Source organism: Nymphaea colorata, chromosome 11 (assembly GCF_008831285.2).
Source record: "Nymphaea colorata isolate Beijing-Zhang1983 chromosome 11, ASM883128v2, whole genome shotgun sequence".
NCBI lineage: Eukaryota > Viridiplantae > Streptophyta > Magnoliopsida > Nymphaeales > Nymphaeaceae > Nymphaea > Nymphaea colorata.
The window spans coordinates 21599126-21613080 of NC_045148.1; positions in this window are offsets into that span (position 1 = coordinate 21599126).

A 13955-nucleotide genomic window follows, 5' to 3' on the forward strand; every position below is an offset into this window, starting at 1 on the left:
TGAGTTGATTCTTTGGAGGTCTTTGGTAGGAAATTCTACTTAATCCTCATCATATTTGGATCCAAGATAAGCCTTAGGTCTGAACCTGACTTTCCAATATGATTGCATCTTTGGATAAAGAAAAAAAAAATAAAAATCCAAATTCCCTTTCACAAAAAATGAATTGAAGAATATAAAATTTAATTAACAATAAAAAGGTTTGTAACTAGTAAGAAATATCTGATAAGAAAAGAATTACGTCGAGTTTGACCACTGAACATAGGCATTTAATATGCTGGAAATGCATATCTCGTCTCCTTCTAGCCGACTTGACTTTTAAATACCCAGCTAAATCTGAATCTAACTTTTAAACACACAACCGAATCCAAATCACATTATGATAAGTTGAAGACTGACTTTTGTATTATGTGAATATTGGATATAAGACATTTATTTTAAACTGTATTTGAATAAAAAAATGCAAAAAAAAGTATGGTATTTTTTTAAAAAGATTGAAAGAATATGAAAAGGAAGGAAAACCACGTTTTTGTTTATGGCATTCTTTTCAAAAAACATTATCTGTTTGCCATTTTATTCAGCGGACTTATTTTTCATGTTTTATCACTGTTTTTTTTTTTTTAAAAAAAACAAGGTGACTTTTTTTATGATTATATTTACTACCTAATTTTGGTTGTCATCTCTTACAACGTATATGTAAGTGGTGGTTCTCATCATTCATGAAAATGTTGCTTGATTAGTTTCAATATGGGGAGCCACGATAGCACGAATGGCATAGTTGCTTCAACTTTTTGCTAGCACGACTGAATCGGATTAGCTAGAAATATTATTGGCTTGAATCAGCCGGTTGCTTCGAGTCTTGGCTAAGTCAATTTGATCCAGTCCACCTGTTTAAAAAAAAGGTTTTTAATTAGTTTTTTATGCTGTTTATTTATTTTTCAAAAAGAATATAATTTTTCATATTTTATGCATATAGACAAAGAAGTCATTTAAATCACCAGATCGGCCGACAACATGGAAGTTGCTAGGCAACTTCATCCACTCGTTTTAAAAGATGATTTTCACAAATTAAAAACCTTTGATGAAAATTATGTTATTTTGAAAAAGGAATAAACAACTTGTAAAAGATAATAGAAAACAATAAGTTTTTTAAAGACAAAGGACTAGATCAAATTGATTTAGCATAAATTTGAACAAACCAGCCGACTCAAGTAACTTTTGGAAAAAAAAATGCCACAAGTATACACTTTTTTACAGTTTTTTTTGTTTTTTCCCGCTTTTTTTATTTTATACATTTTTACATACTTTTTTAGTGCTAAACTGCTCGTTTCCAACTTCTAATTTTTATTTGTTTCTCATCTATTTATGTTTTTAAATTGCCTACCATTCAACTTATTTTTCCTTAACTTTTAAGTTTTACTTAATTTTTTTAAAAATTTACCACACTTTTCCTGTTTTCTCCATGTTACCATATTATATGATAGAAAAACCTCACCATTTAAAAGGTGGACAGTATATCTGTGACTATGGTAGAAACCAGTTTGGGATATCTTGGGAAAAAATAAGCTCAATTGAGAACTTTGATTTGGGATTGAATAGAATTGAAAGTGGTAAAGGGAAACAAGAAAGAGTCTCATTGATGTAATTATGAGCCATGCCCCTCAATTTGGAAATATGAAACAATGTGTTCCAAAGCAGTAAGACCCGAGCCTTCTACCACTTGAAAAAAGAAAAAGAGAAATTTTCTGGAAGAGAATCTATACATAAATTGAAGACATTGAATTCCTGCTCATGCATGTTCTGCATAACAAATTGGACAGGCATGGCAACCACCGGTTGGTCACCTCAGGCGCTTGTCTTTCTTTTATGTTTTTCTTCCTTCACCTTGATTGTGGCTCTCGGCCAAGGGGAGGTGCCCTGAGCCCTTCTTTCTCTGAGCAACGTGACTGATCAATTCGGATTGCTGTCTTTCAAATCTCTTGTCACTAAAGACCCTTATAATGTGTTATGAAACTGGAATTCCAATATCTCCTTCTGTGTGTGGAATGGAGCTTCATGCAGTCCTGGTTCACAAAGGGTCGATGGTCTGAACCTTAGCAACACAGTACTTGAAGGTACTCTCTATTCATACATTAGCAATCTCTCCCTCTTACAGGTTCTTGATCTTACAAATGACAGTTTCCATGGTCATCTTCCCATTAATTTTAGTTGCCACCCTCAAATAGAAAATCTTTCTCTAAGAAAAAACAATTTTGAGGGGTTGATCCCACAAACACTGAGCCATTGTCAAGGTCTCCAAATAATGTCATGTTTGCATCCCAAAATTTTTTGTTGGTTTTGGAGTACTCCAGAAAAATGACGTTTTGTTTTGAAATAAGAACGGAAGGGACTCACCCGTCGGTATGATGATCGACCATTCCTGGTGCCTTTACATAGGGTAATCAATCCAAGGGCTATGTTCATCATTGATGAATTCCTTTTAACTTAAACATCCATTTGATTCTATATGTGGTGTAGAAAAATGTTGAAAGTTTGATGTTTCAAACTTTTGAAAATATTCTTGAATAGTTGCTTGAAAATGTGAAATGTTTTGGAAAAAAAGTGGAATTAGTAAATACTATTTGAAAAGCTTGAGAAATCATTTTGAAATCATTTTAGTGTTCTCTTAAGACTTTAAGTAGGTTTGAGATTTGCTATAATTTGGTTACCACCAACTTAGAGCTCGATCTCATCTTGCTTAAGTTCCTTTGGGGAGGTGCTTGTGATCATAAGTGAAATTAAGTGGGTGAGAATGCATGAATGCATTGATCCTACATGATTGGAAAGAAAAATCATTCATTCCTACCATAACATTCATCTAAGAGCATTCCTACCATAACATTCATTTAAGATTTTTGCTTTGGATTGGGGTTGTAGACCATAACATTCATATATAAGAAGGAAAAGTTTTTGAAAATGGATTGGGGTTGTAGACCATCAAACATGAATCTAATATTGGATCATTACTTGTTTTTTGGTCTTAGTGAAGTAAGTAAATAAAAGATCATGAGAAAATGTTTAAAGGAATGGAGGATATGCAATATTCTTATAAAAAGAAAGAGAGAGAGAGAAAAAAAGACTTCAAAGATCATTAGATGAAAGATTTTGAAATAAAAGGAGATATATATTCTCCATATGTTTGTATAAGTATTTGTATGAGCTTTTAAAAATGAATCTTAACTTAAATAGAGAGGGAAAGAAAAAGATATATATATATATAATATATATACATATATATATATATATATATATATATAAGAAATTTGTAGGATAAGACATTCATCTTGAAAAGATGAACAAAAAGTTATAGAGAGAGAAAATATAACACATGTATATTTGCATTCATATGTATATGAAAATTTAAAAAATAAAGTGTAGAAACATAAAAAGAAAAAAGAAAATCCTCATGTACACATATATGTATATAACATGTATATACATACATTTCTTCATGAGATTTAAAATCAAGAAATGGAAAACAACCGACTTCATGTTTTGATGTGGGCCAGAGGGGAGCTTGGACTCATGCAAGAGCCTAAGATAAATCTCCAAAGCCACAATAGAGATGGTATTTGCTTTTAAAAATATTTTGTAAAATATGATTTATATACAAGCATAAAATGTTATTATATGGTTTGTTACAAGGAAAAATCTTCCACCGTTAGGTATGGTAGAAAATCAAGCAACATAACGAGGCACTCGTTAGGGTTTTTAATTGGATGATTAAGAAGGAAACTATACGCAATGACATGAGAATGCATTTTTAACATATACATATTCGTGAAGGTTTCCCCAGGTTGGACAAGTCCCAACCTTGAAAATTAATATGAATATAAAAATAAAGAACCCCAAACCACACTCTCATTCCCATCATACATTCACATATAAATGGAAAACCACGCAACTATGCATGAATAATATATATACAAATTTCAATGAAGGAAAGAGAGAGAGAGGGGGAGGATGTTGGAAAGAGAGAAGTCCAACTAGGAGGGAGGGCATGATCTAACTATGAAATGATATACCATCTCATCTTCCCATGCTCCCGGTGCCTTTGAGCATAGCCTCTTGTATTTAAAAAATAGGTTGAGTGTTATCTCCTTTTGCTATGGGGTGATGAAGATGAGAGAAAAATGAAAAATGAAACAATGCTATATTGAATAAAGAGAAAATAAGATTTAATCATGAAATGAAAGATCATCTCATCTTTCCATACTCCTAGTGCACTTGAGCATAGCCTCTTGTCTCTAAAAAGAGGTTGAGTGCTATATCCTTTGGCCATGGGGAGATGAAGGTGAGAGAAAAATGAAGAAAGAAACAATGCTATATTCAATAAAAGAGAAAACATGATTTAATCATGAAATGAAAGATCATCTCATCCTTCCATGCTCCCGGTGCACTTGAGCATAGCCTCGTGTCTCTAAAAAAATATTGAGTGTAATGTTCTTTGGCCATGGGAAATGAATATGAGAAGAAAATAAAGAAAGAAAGACATTGTTATATTCAATGAAAGAGAAAACATGATATAATCATGAAACGAAAGATCATCTCGTCTTACCATGCTCTCGGTGCGCTTGAGCATAGCCTCTTGTCTCTAAAAAGATATTGAGTTCTATCTCCTTTAGCCATGGAGAGATGAAGATGAGAAGAAAATAAAGAAGGAAAGACAATGTTATATTCAATAAAAGAGAAAACATGATTCAATCATGAAATGAAAGATCATCTTATCTTTTCATGCTTACGGTGCACTTGAGCATAGCCTCTTGTCTCTAGAAAGGGATGGAGTGTCATCTCCTTTGGCCATAGGAAGATGAAGATGAAAAGAAAATAAAGAAAGGAAGACAATGCTATATCCAATAAAAGAGAAAACATAATTCAATCATGAAATGAAATATCATCTCTTCTTTTCAAGCTCCCGGTGCACTTGAGAATAGCCTCTTGTCTCTAAAAAGAGATTGAGTGCTATCTCCTTTGGCCAAAGGGAGATGAAGATGAGAAGAAAATAAAGAAAGAAAGACAATGCTATATTCAATAAAAGAGAAAACATTATTCAATCAGGAAATGAAAGATCATCTCATCTTTCCATGCTCCCGGTGCACTTGAGCATAGCCTCTTATCTCTAAAAAGAGATTGAGTACTATCTCCTTTGCTATGGAGAGATGAAAGATGAGAAGAAAAGAAAATAAGAGAGGAACCTCTTGTCTCTAAAAAGAGATTGAGTACTATCTCTTTTGGCTATGGGTAGATGAAGATGAGAAGAAAAGAAAATAACAAAGGAATGAGGGGGATGATGATTACATATCTCTAATGAGAAATGACCTAGGGAAGATGAACACCTTCACTTAAAGATCCCCCTGAGTGGAGCTTTAAGATGATGCCTCCAAGAGAGTTATGGCTTGCTCCAAGTTGGAGAGGAAGAGGAGAAATGGAAAGAGGAAGAGGGAGAGACAGAGAGCTCAAGAGAAACCCTAAGTCTTCAAGTGGGAATACTCTAGAGTTTCTCCCAAGGGCGAGTCTTACCCAAGATGGGGGGATTGTGGAGGTATTTATGGAGGATTTTGGAGCCAAAACCCAAATTTTGATTTTTTTTGAATTTCATAACATTTTCATCAGAATTTCATGTATATTGAATTATTTTCAATTTTTTATAAAAGAAATAGGCTTCAAATAAATGGGATTGGCCATTAGCCCTATAAAAACATTTTCTGATGTGGCAGGGCTGTTGCCCACCCAAAAAGACTAAAACCGCCCCTTGGAGGTCATTTTTTTGTCAAAGGGTGGGGGGGATGGGCAAATAACAGTGCCCAGACGCAACAGCACCGGGCGCTGTCCCACGCTAGAACTCGAACATTTTTTTTAAGTCAAATAAAATTTAATAAAATCTAATAAAATAAATATGAAATAAAAATATTGTTTAAACATTCATTTTTATTTAAAATATGTAAAAAAAAATTCTTTGTTAAAGAAAAATGGGCGGTTGACTCCATTTTGAGCAACTCCGAACTCGCTCTAAATCTGATTTTGGTTTAGTCGATTGTCGACTCGTTCGAGCATGCAACTTGGGTTTAAAAAGACATTTTGGCCTGAGAAATGAGTTTTTAAAACAAAGGGAAGGTCTATGCATGCGCGACACTCAAATTTTGTCGTTTCGAACACGATTTGAATTTTGGATCTGAAATGCTCAATTTGGATCTGAACTTAGGTTTGGGATCTATTTTGGATCTTGAAAAATTTTGGAAAAATTTGGGGTGATTACATGTCAGCACCACATAACCAATTCTATGGAAGCATTCCAGAGTTCCTAGGCAGTCTGCTGGAACTCAAGCACATAAACCTTTATGGTTACAGGCTCACGGGAACCATTCCAATCATTGTTGCCAACCTCTCAAAACAGGAGTTCCTTGATATTGTTTAAAAAACATATGCACGGGAACATTCTTTTCGAGTTGGGAAGCTTAACCCACTTAACATTATTTAATGTGGAAATAAACAATCTCACTGGTATACTGCCTGGGAGCTTGTTTAACATATCCACTCTTCAGTCTTTGAGTTTGGTGGCCAATCAACTAAGAGGGCATCTCCCTAAAGATGTTGGTTGCTTCCTGCCCAATCTCCAAATTCTGATTATGAATAGCAACAATTTTAATCCAATGGAAGTCCATTCAATTTACATTGCAACGTAAAAAAAAACGGGAATTTAGCCTACATAATTGGGCTATGGAATTTTTTACTCAAAATAGACTTCAATATTGCTAAATTCTAGTTTGGCTCCAGCCATGGGTCATTACATAAATAACATTGTAGGTGGAAACTGTCTCAAATGAGTTTCACTGGATAATTTGTCTTAAATGAATTGTCCAGTGGAAAACCAAGGCATGGTTTTCAAACAGTGTAAGAGAAAAAAAAATGAGAAAAGCTTGTCCAGGTCCTACTGAAGAGATAAATCATCGTCAGAACTTGAGTCAAAATCTATTATGAGATGCTTTGTCCACCCCAACAATGTATATCCATTCTTGGCGGCTGAGCACAAAGGTCACTGGAATTGGAACGCCGTACTTGGTTAGAACAAGAAAACACAATAAAATAAAAAGAAGACTGAAGAATAACTAGTGACATGAAAAACCATTTTCACACTGTCATAAAACACAATGTAAGTTTTGCACCACTACTTAAACAAAATGTGTTTGCCAATAGCAAAAAGTTGTTAATAACTTAAGCTTGTTTTAAATTGATAAAAATGACTAATAGACCCAGGACAAATTATACATATATTAGTTTGTATTAGCTTAAGGCATGTTTTCAGGGGGTTATGACCAGCCATCAATTGGCCAAAATGTAGATGGATATTGGGCTAACCCATCCAAACTTTTGGTACATTGAATTAAATATCTGTTGCGAAACATGACATTCACACTTGATTTTGACATTGCCAAAACCACAGTATTAGATTTTTTTTTGTACTTATATATTTTTTAAATAGAATTCTGAAAATTGTAAGTTGGGGGTGCTTCTAGGAAGGAGGGGAAGCATGAATGGAGGAATTCAACTTTTTAATATAAAAAACTCGGTTAAGATGAAAAGCTCGCTCCATAATCACTTATCTTTCTTTTTCATTGTTTACTGTTTTTTTTCTTTTTTTTCTTATTTGGAGCAACAGAGTGTGAGTTTGTTATTGAAAAGAAAAAAAAATTGGTTCCAGGTTGCAACAATTGCATGGTTTGAAGCCGATTCTGTTTGCGGTAGTCATTCTGTTGCAATTCCTTTGGTGCTGGTTCTTCCATATATATGCCGCTTCTTCCAATGCATTCGGCAATACAAGGATGCAAAGGAAAAAAAAAACGTCTTTTTGATGGTAACAATTTTTATTCATTCCATATTTTTAGCCACGAAGATATGCTGCCTACACTAGAAATGATATACAGCAATGGAACAGTTAAATACTAGCTAACTGGAACTTGCGTGTCAAACTCGAGCCATGCTGCACTTTTCCGTAGCAACTCGGGAAAGAAAATTAGAACAGAGGTAACTGCAAAACAACGGGCCACTACTTACACAGATATTGAGATGGAGAGAATAATGGTGCCTTCATGCAGATGCAGACCAGCAAAATGGTGACCTGCACACCCAGCACCAAGCCCATGACTTGTGTTCTTTTTTCATTTTTGTGGGATTTTTTGTCTTCCGCAATAAGCGATGGAGCTAGATTTTTTTTCCTTTCATAAAACAATTAATATATGGTTAACATATTTTGAATGGACTATGAGGCAGATCTTGTGGGGATACTCCATATAATTGGGCCCAAGTTTGAACATTAAATTAAGGTTTCAAAGAGTGGTCGTGTTCATAACAAAAATTAAGGATTCTGATTGTCTAGAGCAATGAAATTCATGTTTTCCGTGAAATTAACAGTAAAAAAGTAGAACATCTCGAGGATTGTGTCTTGAAATTCTGACTTTTCCATCAGTTTCCTTTAAAATAAAGTTTCCACTGACATGGCTGAATGTGAATCGAAAAGCTTGGATCGAAAGTCGAGGGTATGAGATCAAAATTATTGAACGGGCAAAAATTCATGTGTCCTGAAACCAAACACAGGTGGAATCCACTGCTCTCTAAAGTTTAGATGAAAAACTCAGGTCTCTGCGGCTTATACCAATTGGCAGTTGTTGAGCACGTTATCAATTGTTTATGTTTTGATTACTAAGAATAAGCCAAAACAAACAGTAGGAAAGGGAATTCGTTTAAAGATGCTGCTGGTCATAAATTATATGTTTGTCCCACCACTATCTTATTGTTTTCTTAGGAAAATCCCAAATACCCAGAAAAGATGGTAGAATGGGAATCAAAATTTGCACTGTAAATCCAACACAACCTTCCAATCTTGGCTCCTATGAGAGTCTGACTAATTTAGGAATCTAAGCAAGTTTCAGTTACCATCTTCTTGTAAATTTTTGGTCGTTTCTCCTCAGTGTTTAAGAAACCTTTTATGAACCGTGACCTTCCAAATTCTCACAGCATGCATGGAAGCCATGGTTCAAGTCCAATCGGTAGGTTTTACCCTTCACAGCCATCATAAGCGACGCAACTACAAGACTTCCAAGAATGAGCCATATATAGTTAGCAAAATCACATGGATTGCCTCCATTACCTCATTTCTCTGTTGGGAAGGTTTATCTAGAGATGCCTTTCTCATAGTTTCCTTATTTCATTGTTCCCTTACCCATCAAGATCTTGTTGCTTTGTGAGAAAACTTAGAGAAGAAAACAAAGGAAGCCTGAAAGATAAAGCTGGAGAGAACTTGTTTTTATTGATTCCTTTAAGTAACATATATATAATACAACAAAAGGTTATCACTTACAAGATTTTTGGTATACAAGATCATGATAATACACAATTTCTATCCCAATCCATTAACCACCGAAAATGAAGTTTGCATAACAATAACAGATCCTGATAAGAGATCTGATCCCTTTTTTACACTTTGTTTATCACGCAGGATTCCTGCGTGATTATCTTACCTAAAATGGTCTGGCCTGTACTCTATATATTGAGAGTCCATCTTCTCTCAAGAACATCAGAGAATGAATAAAGAGAGAACTTTCTTTACCATGGATGCAAACACCAAAATGCCGAACCAGGTACATGTGTGAGTTTTTTTTTTCTTTTTCCATGTTTTAACACTTCTTCCATAGGAGGCTGGTAGAGTGTGCATGCATTTGCTTAGTTATATCTGCACTAGCATATGTGAAATGTGGTTCTAATAGTTTATTCTGATGCCTATGCGGTTGCAGTTTGCACACGGGAAGTAGGAGCTGTGGCGGTGCCTCAGAGGAACAAGCCCGAGGTATGGCTTAAGAAAATACTGTTGTTACTAGGCCTACTGAAGCATGATAACCATTCAAACTTCACGACAAATTATGAAACCGGTGACATTTTCAAGAAATTGATTCGTGTCTTCTGCATTTGGGCAGGTCAGTAGGCCTAGGGTGAGCGCTCAAGGATTAAGCACACCTCAAAAAGTGGTGTCAAGCGAATAGGAAAAGAAGGTAATGCCTCAATAGAGGAATTCGAGGTGATGGTGGATGTGGTTATCAATCCCAATGCTGACGTGGCGTTCAACAAGCAAAGGCTACCCGTCTTTGTGGCGCTAATGGATCCACTCGAAGGGAGTTTTGGCTTAAAGGAGCGTCCGAGCCTTATCGGGAGCATTATCCTGACCAACATCGCCTTACCAACTCCAACTCCTTCTTGAATCCCACCACCCCCTTCCTCCCTTTCTCTTATACGTTTTCTGTATTCCTTTATTGTTTTGATAATTTTTGCAAAATCATTGACAATTTGTCACTTAATTATATGTTCTCTCTCTGTTTCTACCTTTTATCTAGATATCATGCCTTTCCATGTAATGGAAGCAAAAGAATTGGAACTGCCTCGTATTTCACTTGGTAAGATGGATGGACTTTAAATGTCATTTTACATCTCAATCGCATGCCCAATTGAACCGTTCAAAAAAAAAAAAACAGATATGGAAAAAAATTAATCTCTAAGAAATAGATGTCTTCGTATTTAAGAAATAACATCCGACTAGATTCAGATTCAGATTCTGATATATATAAGTATCGGATCCGATACAGATTCAGATCAACCTGTGCCAGGGCTTCCTGTGTTGTGGAGGTCTCTCTTAGAGAATATGTTTGGATTATTCTTTTTCTCTCTGATGAACTTGTGTTATTGATCATTGCCCTTGTCGTCTCAAACTTAGGAACACCCATGCCCATATATGGGAGACAAAAATTAAGAACTTTGCATTGGAACATTTCAATCAGTCTTTGAGATTTGAAAACTGTGGTCAAGAAATTGGTTGAGACAATACTTTGCAAAAAAAAAAGGAAAAGAAGTTTTGAAAATTTCTGCAAATCCATGGAAAAGTCAAAATTTTGATCTTTTTTCTACATGCTCAAGTTTTCCAAACGTCACATTATTAGCAATTGTTAAAAATTTTGGTTTTTTGAAAGTTTAGTAAGTAAAAAGTTTGATAATTATATTTTTGCTGTTATAACTATGACTGAGTTTCCAAATTGATGGGATTCCTTGAAACTTTTGGTGGCCTATCAATTCAGAGTTTTAGATTTAGTGTCTTAGCTCTTCTTATGACTTTTGAAGGTCCCTATATTACTTGCAGCAGTGAAATCTTTTTTCTTTAGTGCAATAAAATGTACATTTCGCATCGTCCAGACTCTGCATATGACATCTAACAATACGAGATGACATGAATAAATTTGACATTCTTAATTACTTCTATCAAATTTTCTTTCCTTTCTTTCACTATTTAAATTTACATGCTTTGACCAAGGTTGATCGGTTGATTACCAAGCCAAATAAGAAGTGAAACAGGATTTATAAGAAAGAACTAGCATTTTTACTGTTAGCAGCCTCTGCAAAGAGTTCGTCAAAAGTTTATAATCTGCTATTTTTTAAATACAAAATCTGCCATATATATATATATATATATATATATATATATATATAATAATTAGCGAGGTTATTCTCGGGTATAATACAGCACACTTGAAAAAAGTAGAAAAATATGGTAAATTTTTAAAAATTTTAAAAAACTAAAAACGAGCAGAAAGTAAAATAAGTGAGAAACCAGTAACATAAACATTAAAAGATAAGTAGATTTGCAACAAATAAAAAAAAAACTGTTTGGCATTAAAAAAATGAAACAAATGAAAAAAGTGAAAAACACGAGAAAACGTTAAAAACAGGTTAAAATGTTTTTTTCATTTTTAACGTTTTTTTGAAAAAAAACATTGTTTTTTTAAGTTTTAAACGGACATTTAATTTATCGCATTTATTCATTTTAAAAAAAAAACGTATTTTCTATGACTATCATATATATATATATATATATATTATATATATATATATATATATATATATATAATATATATATATATATATTATATATATATATATATATATAATATATATATATATATATATATATATATATATATATAGACACACACACAACATACATACACACATACGTATATGATGGAGTTTTAATTTTGTTTATCTACCAAAGTTTCTTATTAGCTATCTCTGTTGTATGAACTTGCAGGCCAGTAGGGAATAATTTAAGGGCTTTGTATCTTTTGTTATTTATTGTCTTTTGGAGTCCTTGGATTAGAGTTGGGAGTAGGGATGTTATTGTATTAGATTCAAATAAGATAAATCTTGAACTATATCTGTTTTTTTGGATATTCACATATCCATATTCAAATTCTGATTCGAAGACAAACCATGAATCTAAAATCCAATATCACGATCTGAATTCGAATTCTGAATCAATTCTGGCTGATTTTCAAAATGTAAGGGCACTTGAAATATAAGATTTTTATTGAAATTAAATGCATTATGGATCTGAATCTGATCCAAATCCAATTGGATATATGTACATCCAAATCTGAAATCTGAATCCAGTCAGACGTCGTTTCTTAAATCTGAATCCAATCCATTTCTTAATCGGATATTAATTTTTTTCCATATCCGATATTTCTTGAACTGGTTTGGTCAGATGTCCAATTAAACTCAAATACATTGACTATATGACCTTCGACTTCATTGACCATATCCATTCAATGACAAAATCTAAAGTTCTCTTTGTTGGACTTTCACAGGTTATTTTTTCTTTTATTCTCCATGCATTCTAACTTGATTTTGTTTATCACTCAAAATAATCTTACTTGTCATTTTCTTGGAACTTGTAATGGCTTGAGCAGCCTTTACTCGGCCAAAGATATCAGCGATGGTCATAGCGGCCACTACAAGAAGACTCCTTACCTCTGACGGGCTTTTTTTCTCCACCAATAGAGATGGGTGAAATACGTACATTGTAACTTGCCTATGCATATGCTTATGTCTTATCTTGATCTTGGTCCCTTTGGCAACAATAACAATATGTAATTGTTCCATATATCTGTCCCAAATATTAGACAAATTTATGTAATATTATGTTACAACATTCCATGAATCTGTCCTTAAATATTATGACAGATATATATATATTTTTAAATTATATTTATATATATTACCTCAATGCCAAAGCAAGTAAGGGTGGCATCGGGCCAGCTCGGGCTCCATAATTTTTAATTGATTTTAATTATATTTATATATATTTCTTGAAAAATATATAATATATATGTTTTTAAAAAATTATTAAAAAAACGAATTCCGATTGAGCCAGCTCGATGTACATGCTGTAGAACCTCACCACCGTCACTGATTTTGTTTAATTAGGTATTGTTCTTGTAAAATATACCCATGCACACACCTTGAAAGTTAAGTTTACTCTGTGGTATGGTCAAATGAAAGAAAAACATAAGAAAGAGTTGAATTGACAAATCATGTTAGCTGATAAATCGGTCCATGTGTCCGCCATCTACAGTGTCGTCTAGCCTTCCCTATTTGAAGATATTTTCGACAAACCAATTCAAGTCACTAGACTTTATGTGCCTCAAAATGCATCAACTAAAAAAACGTAGCTTTTTTTTCATGTACATATTAATTTTTTCTAATGATTCAAATAACAAAGGTCTCAGCTTTATCATGTCAGAGAATTCGATTTATTTGTATTTTTCAACATCACAAGCTCATTTTATATATATATATATATATATATATATATATATATATATATATATATATAGTATCAGGATACTGTCCAATGCAACATAAAAGAAATCACATCTTATTCCTAGTTTGAAAATTGAAGGAAATATTCTACATATAGTTTTCCTAGTTGGGGGTTTAGGTGTGTGATTTGAAGGACAATGTCTCAGTCAGTCGGCTTATCTTTGCCAATTGGACAAGCTGGGAATCTTCTTTCCATTATAAGCTTGTCGGTCGCATCTTGG